We start from the raw sequence: 9,741 nt of genomic DNA on the forward strand, positions 1-9,741 counted from the left end.
CCACCTCGGGACCTAGTCTCAGTCCGCACGCCCGTGCTCTGGTGGTCCTCTTTTCTCTCTGGGGGGAAGGAAGTTCCAGACGATCCCATGAGCAGAAAGGTAGGCTGTGTCCCCTGAAGGCTCTGGTCGACTAGTCGTGGGCATCAGCTGGGAGGACTCCCTGGGCCCAGAAACGACCTGGACTGAGAGGGATGGGCAAGAGGTCAGGGAGTGGGTGTGCCTCTGCCGCCCCCCTCCCCAACCTCCACCGGGACCCAGAGAGATCCTTTGTTCGCTTCTTTTCCCTGCACACACTTGCAAGCATCGGTTGTCTTCCGGCGTCACCTAGCGGCCACTGTTATTGAAAGTCGAAGTGGCACGAAGGGAGGTCTGGCCGACTTTACAAAGCCTGGGGCAACTGGTTTCTCTCCCTCCCTTCTGGAGGCCCCTCCCTCTCTCCCTCGTTGCTTAGGGAACCTCAGCCTTGGCGGGGCCCCTATTGTTCTTTTACCAGCACTTTATTTTTCTTCGTGTGTTGGTTTCTTTAATGCGCATAGGCTCTTCCACTTTAGCTTTATGTGGAGTCACTTTAAGTCTCCCCCCGGCCCCCCATGCCCCTTTACCTTAATTTAGTGTTAGTTAGGTGGGTTTCCCCCAACCCCCCGCCTCCCAGCATCCTGCTTGGAAACGTTCCAGAACCACTCTTGCATGTCTCCGTCTTCTCTCCCCTTCCCCTACCCCTCACCGGCGATCTCATTCTGGCCAGGCTGACATTTGCATTGGTGGTCGTCAGGCATCACTCATTGGCCACCGTTTTTGAAGATGGGGGCGGCACGGTTCTACTTCCCCAGAGGCAGCTTGGGCAGATGGCATAGCCCTTGACCCGCCTGGGCAAGCCGGCTGGCGGGCCGGACTGCAGTTGTGGGTTTTTCCCCCTTCCCTCCTCAGGCCTCCCTACCTAGGAAAGCTTCATCCTGGCTGGGTCTCAAACAACTTGTCAAGATGTTTTATTTTCTCCTCCCTCAGGCTAGCATATTTTCAAAATGGAAAGTGTGTCACAGCTCTACCCTGGGCCTTATTAGTATTTGCCCAAAATAGAAACACTTTCTAAAACGCCTTTTGCTCATTTAAGATTTCCAGAGACGATGCATTGGCCCATGTTTGTTTGCTTGTTTATTTTGTTTTGTTTGTGTCTTTCCTTTTTCTTATTTATTTCTTTTCAGGTGAAGTAGAATTCACCAATTTTTAGGAAGACCGTATATTTTCCCCAGGACATGTTAGCTGCTGTTTTCTTCTGTTGTTAACTAGCGCTTTTGCGAATCTCTGAATGTGTAGTCAGAGCCAGTTAATGTAAACTGTAGTTCATAACATCTTATTTTCTAGAAATTCGTAAGTGAGTGCTGCTGCTGCCGCTATTGTTTTTGACGTTGTTGTTTTCGAAGCATACTCCGGCCACCATTTATGGCATCAAAGCTTTATAAAATATGTGTAATTATTTCTTGAGTACCCCCTTCCTCTTCCTCTTCCTCTCTCCATCTCTCTGTCTCTCTCTCTCTGTCTCTCTCACTCTGTCCCTTTCCTTGTCCCTCTCTCTCTGTCCTTCTCTCTCTCTCTCTGTCTATGTCTGTCTGCCTGTTTCTCTCTCTTCCTGTCTCTGTTTCTTAGTCTGTGTCTCTCTCTGTCTTCTGTCATTCTCTCTCTCTTTCTTTATCTCTGTGTGTCTCTCTCTCTGTCTCTCTTTGTCTCTGTCTCTCTCTGTCAGTCTCTTTGTCCATCTGCCTCTCTCTTTCTCTGTGTCTCTCTCTTTTTCTCTTTCTTTTTTTATGTCATCTCTCTCTGCCTTTGTCTCCCTCTTATTCTCTCTCTCTCTCTCTCTCTGTCTCTCTCTCTGTATCTTTCTCTCTCTGTCTTATTCTGTCCCTCCCTGTCTTTTTTTCTAAAATAGGCTCAGGTAGATCTAATCTAATCTATTACCAAGGGTGAATTCTTAACTTTAGAAATCCCAGATTTGATCTCCATACAGAATCCTGTACAGAACTGGTGAGTTGATTTCTGGGCTTGGATACCTCATAGATATTACATATTAATAAAGATCCAACCCTAAAATCTGAGTTTGATTCTCCCTCGCTTCAGCTGTGACCCAGAATTACTGTCTTGATAAATCATACCTCTGTTCACCTAGGATGCTAGGAGGGTTTTCTCAATCTGTATCACCCCGTGTCCTAAACAACCCATGACTGAGCCCTGTCTGTTCTGTCTTAAATATGTATCACCAAACACTTTTCTCCATTTCCAAAACTACTCATGGCCCCTTGTTGAACCACTGGCTCTTTGAAAAACCTCCCAGAAGTGGTTTCAGCTTTTTGGCTAGGAGGCCTAAGCCTGCTGAGAACTTGCCTTGCCAGGATTCTGTGTGAACACAAGTGCCTCTGCTGGGGAGCTGTGATCCTCGAGACCATGCTTGCTAGCTTCCTCTGGAAGGATGTATGGGACTTCACAAAGCTGACCACTCCCAACGAGGTCAAATGCATACCTCTACATTGGCCCTTGGCCTCCACCTTGGCCTCTCACCATCACCATCAGCATTCTTGTGAGCCTGCCCAAGCCACCCACTCCAGGGAGATATTTGGGAGGGCTACCTTCCTCTGCTTAAGTCCAGCATGACAGCAACCTCCACCCACATGGTCTCCACTGCACTGTGAAGATGTGGAGAGTAGGGCAGACAGAAGAGCAGGAGGGGAGACGTCCTGACAGGTGATGAGTTCCCTAGACTCTGACCAATCCAACCACGTCCCATGTCTCCAGCACCACCCGGACACTGCCACTCTTTCCCCTCCTCTGTCTACAGCGTCCCACACCAGCACACACGTTGGAGGTTACAAAACCACACGGTGTGAGTAGAACCTTACGCTCTCCTTATGCGAGTGTCCGGAGCACATAGATGGGACGTTTGTTTGATCTTGGCATCATCTTTAACCTGTGGCTGCTTGCTGGGAAACAGATTCTCCCATTTTTATTGAATGGAGCGAGAGCCCATTTCACGAGGGGTTCTGTAGAGAGCCTGATTCTCCAGCATGGGTGGCTACAGGCTAGAAATGAATATGGCTTCTTGAGCGGAGGGAATTTCTGAGGCCGTCACTTGTGTGGGACTACCTCTCAAACCCTCCCTTGAGGCCACAAAATAATTTCCACCCCACCCCCTGACATTTCCCCGGGTGCTGGATGTATCCTGTCAGGAGACCTGAGTGTGACACTTTGAGTTAAACACCTTCATTGGCTTTGCCTGTTAGTTTGTTTCTGAGATGGAGTCTCACTCTGTCCACTAGGCTGGATTTACAGTGGCTCCGCCTTTTGGGTTCAAGCAATTCTCCTGCCCAGCCTCCTGAGTAGCTAAGATTACAGGCACACACCACCACACCCAGTTAATTTTTGTATTTTTAGTAGAGATGGGGTTTCACCATGTTGGCCAGGCTGGTCTCACAATCATGACCTCGTTATCTGCCTGCCTCAGCCTCCCAAGGTACTGGGATGACAGACATGAGCCACTGCACCCAGCCACCTTCACTGGTTTTAACTGGAGATTCTAGATTCAAACCACACCTCATTCTATGCCACAGAATGACCTTTATCCTGCCAATTTAGGAATGTCCGGCCCCTTGTCATCCATTTCAAACCACGAGTCACCTCATGTTTGGAAAATGGGTCTGCTCTCAACTTCAGTGGAGGGATGTGGCATGTAGGATGAGGGACTGTTCCTTCTGACTTGGTCTGTACAGTGGGGCCTAGGACTAGAACTCACTGAGGACCAATGGCTCCCTCTACCCTGGATTGCATCAACCCCACCGTGGGACATAGGCCTTGGCAGATCCTGGCCTGTAAGACACTGTCAGAAACCCCATCCCTTGCTCGGATGCCCCGAATGACTGCGGCTTGTGCCTCTACAGAAACATTTGAAATCTATCCTCTACAAGTGGCCATGTAAAACCACAGGAGTGCGGCACAGTCGGCCACCAACCACCCCCACCCTTTCGGTAGAGAATGCTGAAAGTCTCTGGTTGACACTCCCTTGACTTGAGTTCTTCACGGGCATGTGTTCAAGATACAGTGAGACCAGATATATTAAGTCAGGCTGGGTGCAGTGGCTCACGTCTACAACCCCAACACTTTGGGAGACTGAGGCAGTAGGAATGCTTGAACCTAGGAACTCGAGTCAAGTCTTGGACAACACAGCCAAAACCCGAAGTACATGCCTGTGGTCCTGGCTACTTGGGAGGCCAAAGTGGGAGAATCACCTAACCCTGGAGAGGTTGATGCTGCAGTCACCCATAATGGTGTCACTGCCCTGCAGCCTGGATGACAGTCAGAGTGAGACCCTGTCACAAACAGATGGACAGACAGACAGACAACAGCTATATTATGTTTTTCTCAGGGTAGGAAGCAAAAATAACAGAATACAGCATTTAAGATTTTTTTATTTTAAATTTTAATCTATTTATTTATAATTTTGAGTCCAGATTATGAAACCAACTAATGTTTATATTTTTGTAGAGAGGAGGTTTCACCATGTTGCCAAGGCTGTTCTGGATTGCCTGGGATCAAGGGATTCACAAGCCTTCAGGTTCCCAAAGTGTGGGGATGACAGGCGTGAGCCACTGCCCCTGACAGCATTGTTTTTGTTTTGTTTATTTCCTTTTTCAATCGCTTGTCCTTATGAGAGTTTCACTGCAGAGTGTTTGGCTGGCTTGTTTAAATTCAATCTAAATAGAAATTGAGGATGTCAGCTTCTGGCCTTATAGACTCTGAGGTGATGAGTCCCCTGGTCTGTCTATCACAGGATGGTACACGTGATGAGTAAAAAAAGTAACATTTACAATAAGTAATTTCATTATACAGAAATACACGGATGCACCCAAAACAAAGAAATGATTCTTTTAAAAATTGTCTTAGTCCTAGTGGGTGTGCCGGTGATTCTTTTAGGCTTGGACCTTGACTGAGAGAATTTCCAGTCAGTCTCTCATCTCTGAATGGAAGTTCCAGGTGATCTAATGACTGGGGACTTAGGCTGTGTTTTTCAGGGACCCTCGTTGATTAGCTGTGGGGACCACCTTGGAGAGTATGGCTACCCACTGTGCTGTGGGGGCCTCTATCCTTCTCTTCCTCCCTCATTCTGGGCGATCTCAATTCACTCCAGGCTTACACTCTCATTGGCAGATGTCGGGCATCACCTAGAGGACACTGTTACTCTGAAAACTGAGGCCTCAAGGAGGAAGGAAGCTCAGGCCACCTGCCCACAGCCCAGGGCAACTGTGTCTTCCCCACTGCCCCTGCCACAACTTCCAAGTTCCTCCCTCCCTTGTTGCCTAGAAAATTGCCACACTGATGACTGAGTCAGATTGTTCTTCGCTCATATATAAAAAATATAGGCAAGTCACGGTGGTCCACACCCATCATCCCAGCACTTTCGGAGGTCAGGTGTTCGAGACCAGCCTGGCCAGCATGATGAAACCCTGTTTCTACTAACAATACAATAAATTACTCGGGAGTGGTGGCATGCACCAGTAATCCCAGCTACCTGGGAAGCTGAGGTAGGAGAATTGCTTGAACCCAGGTGGCGGAGATTGCAGTGAGCTGAGATCACAGCACTGCACTCCAGTCTTCGTGACACAGCGAGACTCCATTTCAGAAAAAAAAAAAAAAAATCTCAACTCACCAGGAAGGGAACAAAACAGCATGGACAATGAGTTTGATGGACTGACGGAAGTCGGCTTCAGAAGATGGGGAATAACAAACTCCTCTGAGCTAAAAAAGCATGTTCTAATGCAATGCAAGGAACCTAAGAACCTTGAAAAAAGGTTAGACAAACTGATAACTAGAATAATCAGTCTAGAGAAGAGCATAAATGACCTGATGGAGCTGAAAAACAAAGCACAAGAATTTCGTGATGCATCAATAGCTGAATAAATCAAGTGGAAAAAAATCAGAGATTGAAAAATCAACTGGTCGGGCATGGTGGCTCATGCCTGTAATCCCAGCACTTTGGGAGGCCAAGGCAGGCGGATCAGGAGGTCAGGAGATCGAGACCATCCTGGCTAACACAGTGAAACTCCATCTCTACTAAAAATACAAAAAAATTAGCCAGGCATGGTGGCAGGTGCCTATAGTCTCAGCTACTTGAGAGGCTGAGGCAGGAGAATGGCATGAACCCGGGAGGCAGAGCTTGCAGTGAGCCGAGATAGTGCCACAGCAGTTGGCCTGGGCGAAAGAGTGAGATTCTGTCTCAAAAAAAAAAAAAAAAAAAAAAAAGAAAGAAAGAAAATAAAAGAAAATCAACTTAATGAAATAAAGTGAGAATACAAGATTATAGAAAGAAGACTAAAAAGAAAAGAACAAAGCCTCCAGGAAATATGGGACTATGTGAAAACACCAAATCTACATTTGACTGGTTACCTAAAAGTGATGGGGAGGATGGAACCAAGCTGGAAAACACTGTTCAGGATATTACCCAGGAGAACTTCTCCAACCTAGCAGGACAGGCCAACCTTCAAATTCAGGAAATACAGAAAACACCACAGAGATATTCCTCGAGAAGAGTAATCCCAAGGAATATACATAATCACCAGAGTCACCAAGGTTAAAATGAAGAAAAAAATGTTAAAGACAGCCAGAGAGAAAAGTCAGGTCACCCACAAGGGGAATCCCATCAGACTAATATCGCGGGATATTCAGTTTTTCACTACTGGCTTCAATGGGCTCTGAAATGTCCCTTCATAGATTCTACAAAAAGAGTGTTTCCAACCTGCTGAATCAAAAGAAAGGTTTAACTCCATGAGATGAATCCACACATCCTGAAGTGGTTTCACAGATACTTTGTTTATATTTTTTATCATGGGAAATTCTGTTTTTCCCTATAGGCCTTAATGGGCTCTGAAATGTCCCTTTGTAGATTCTAGAAAAATAATTTTTCCAACCTACTGAATCAAAGGAAAGGTTTACCTCTGTGAGATGAATCCACACATCATTAAGTGGTTTCACAGATAGCTTGTTTCTTGTTTTTAATGCAGGTTACTCGGTTTTTCCCTATAGGCCTTAATAGGCTCCAAATTGTCTCTTGGTGGATTCTACATAAATAGAATTTCCAACCTGCTGAATCAAAAAAAGGTTTACCTCTGTGAAATGAATGAACACATTGCAAAGTGATTTCACAGAGAGCTTGTTTTTAGTTACTGTCTTGGAATATTCAGTTTTTCACTATAGGCCTCAATGGGTTCCAAAATATCCCTTCGTAGATTCTAAAAAAAGATGATTTCTAACCTGCTGAATCAAAAGAAAGGTTCAACTCTGTGAAATGAATCCACACATTCCAAAGCAGCTTCACAGACAGCTTCTTTCTATTCTTTATCTCCAGATATTCGATTTTTCACAATAGTTCTTAATGTGTTCTGAAATTACCCTTTGAATATTCCACAAATAGAGTGTTTCCAAAATGCTAAGTCAGAAGAAAGGTTTATCTCTGTGAGATCAATCCACACATCATAATGCCATTTCACAGGTAGATTATTTCTCATTTTTATCACGAGATATTCATTTTTTTCCCAATAGACTTCATGGGCTCTGAAATGTTCCTTCTAAGGCTCTACTAAAAGAGGTTTACAACCTACTGCATCAAAAGAAAGGCCTATCTCTGTGAGATGAATCCACACATCGCATAAAGGTTTCACAGAGAGCTTGTTTGTTTCTAGATTTTTTTTTTTTTTTTTTTGAGAAGCAGTTTTGGTCTTGTTGACCAGGTTAAAGTGCAATGGTGCAGTCTCTGTTCACCAAAACCTCCACCTCCTGGGTTTAAGCAATTCTCCTGCCTCAGCCTCCTGAATAGCTGGGATTTGAAACATGCACCATAATGCCCAGAGCAATTTGTATTTTTATTAGAGACTGGGTTTCTCTATGTTGGTCAAGCTGGTCTTAAACTCCTCACCGCAGGTGATCTGCCCACCTTAGACTCATAAAGTGCTGGGATTACAAGTGTGAGCCACAGTGCCTGCCCTTGTTTCTAGTTTTTATTGTGGGATATTCAGTTTTTCAAAATAGGCCTCAATGGGCTTTGATATGTCCCTATAGAGATTCTACTTAAAGAGTGTTTCCAACCTGCTGAATCAAAAGAGAAGTTTAGGTCTGTGAAATGAATCCAAATATGACATAATTGTTTCATAGCTAGCTTGTTCTAGTTTGCATAGTAGGATATTCAGTTTTTCATTATTGGCCTCAATTGGCTCTGAAACGTCACTTTGCAGATTCTACAAAAAGAGTGTTTTGAACTGGCTGAATCAAAAGAAAAGCTTAACTCTGTGAGATGAATCCACATATCACAAAGCTGTTTCACAGATTTATTGCAGAATATTCAATTTTTCACTGTAGGATTCAATGGGCTCCAAAATGTCCCTTAGTAGATTTTTTTTTTGAGATGGAGTCTCAATCTGTCACTCAGGTTGGAGTACAGTGGCATGATCTAGGCTCACTGCATGCTCCACCTCCTGCATTCACATCATTCTCCTGCCTCAGCCTCCTGAGTAGCTGGGACTACAGGCACCCACCACCAAGCCCTGCCTTTTTTTTTTTTTTTTTTTTTTGTATTTTTAGTAGAGACAGCGTTTACTGTGTTAGCCAGGATGGTCCCCATCTCCTGACCTCATAATCCACCCACTTCAGCATCCCATAGTGCTGGAATTACAGGTGTGAGCCACTGTGCCTGGCCATCCTTTAGTAGAGTCTAAAAAAAGTTTCCAACCGGCTGAGTCAAAGAAAGTTTTAACTCCGTTAGATGAACTCACACATTGCCAAGCAGTTTCCCAGATAGCTTGTTTCTAGTTTTTATTATGTGATAATCTGCTTTTCACTATAGTTCTTGATGGGCTCAGAAATGTCCTTTGTACATTCCACAAGAAGAGTGTTTGCAGAATCAAAAGAACTTTTTAACTCTGTAAGGTGAATCCACACATAGCAAAGCAGTTTTACAGATATCTTGTTTCTAGTTTTTATCATGGGATATTCAGTTTTTCACTATACACCTCAATGGGCTCCAAAATATAACATTGTGGATTCTAAAAAGAGAGAGTTTCCAACCTGTTGAATCAAAAGTAAGTTTTAACTCTGTGCAATAATTGCACACATCATAAAACCATTCAACAGAAAGTTTGTTGCTAGTTTTTGTCATGGAATATTTGGTTTTTCACTACAGGCCTCACTGGGCCTTGTAATATCCCTTCACATAGTCTACAAAATGAGGGTTTGCAACCAGCTGAATCAAAAGAAAGATTTAACTCTGTGAGCTGAATCCACACACCACAAAGCTGTTTCACAGATAGCTTTTTTCTAGTTTTTATCACAGGATATTATGTTTTTCACTATAGGCCTCAGTGGGCTCCAATATATTCTTTCACAGATCCTACAAAAAGAGTGTTTCCACCCTGCTGAATCAAAAGAAAGGTTCAACTCTGTAAGCTAAATCCACACACACAAAGTGGTTTCGCAAATAGCTTCTTTATAGTTTTTATCGTGGTATATTTGGAATTTCACTAGAGGCCTCATAAAGTTCTGAAATGTCCATTTGTAAATTCTATACATAGAGTGCTTTCAACCTGCTGAAACAAAAGAAATGTTTATCTTGGTGAAATGAATCTGCACATCCCAAAGCAGCTTTACAGTTAGACTCTTTCTAGTTTTTTTTTGCAGGATATTCCATTTTTCACTATAGGCCTCAATGGGATC

Source organism: Pan paniscus, chromosome 10 (assembly GCF_029289425.2).
Source record: "Pan paniscus chromosome 10, NHGRI_mPanPan1-v2.0_pri, whole genome shotgun sequence".
Lineage (NCBI taxonomy): Eukaryota > Metazoa > Chordata > Mammalia > Primates > Hominidae > Pan > Pan paniscus.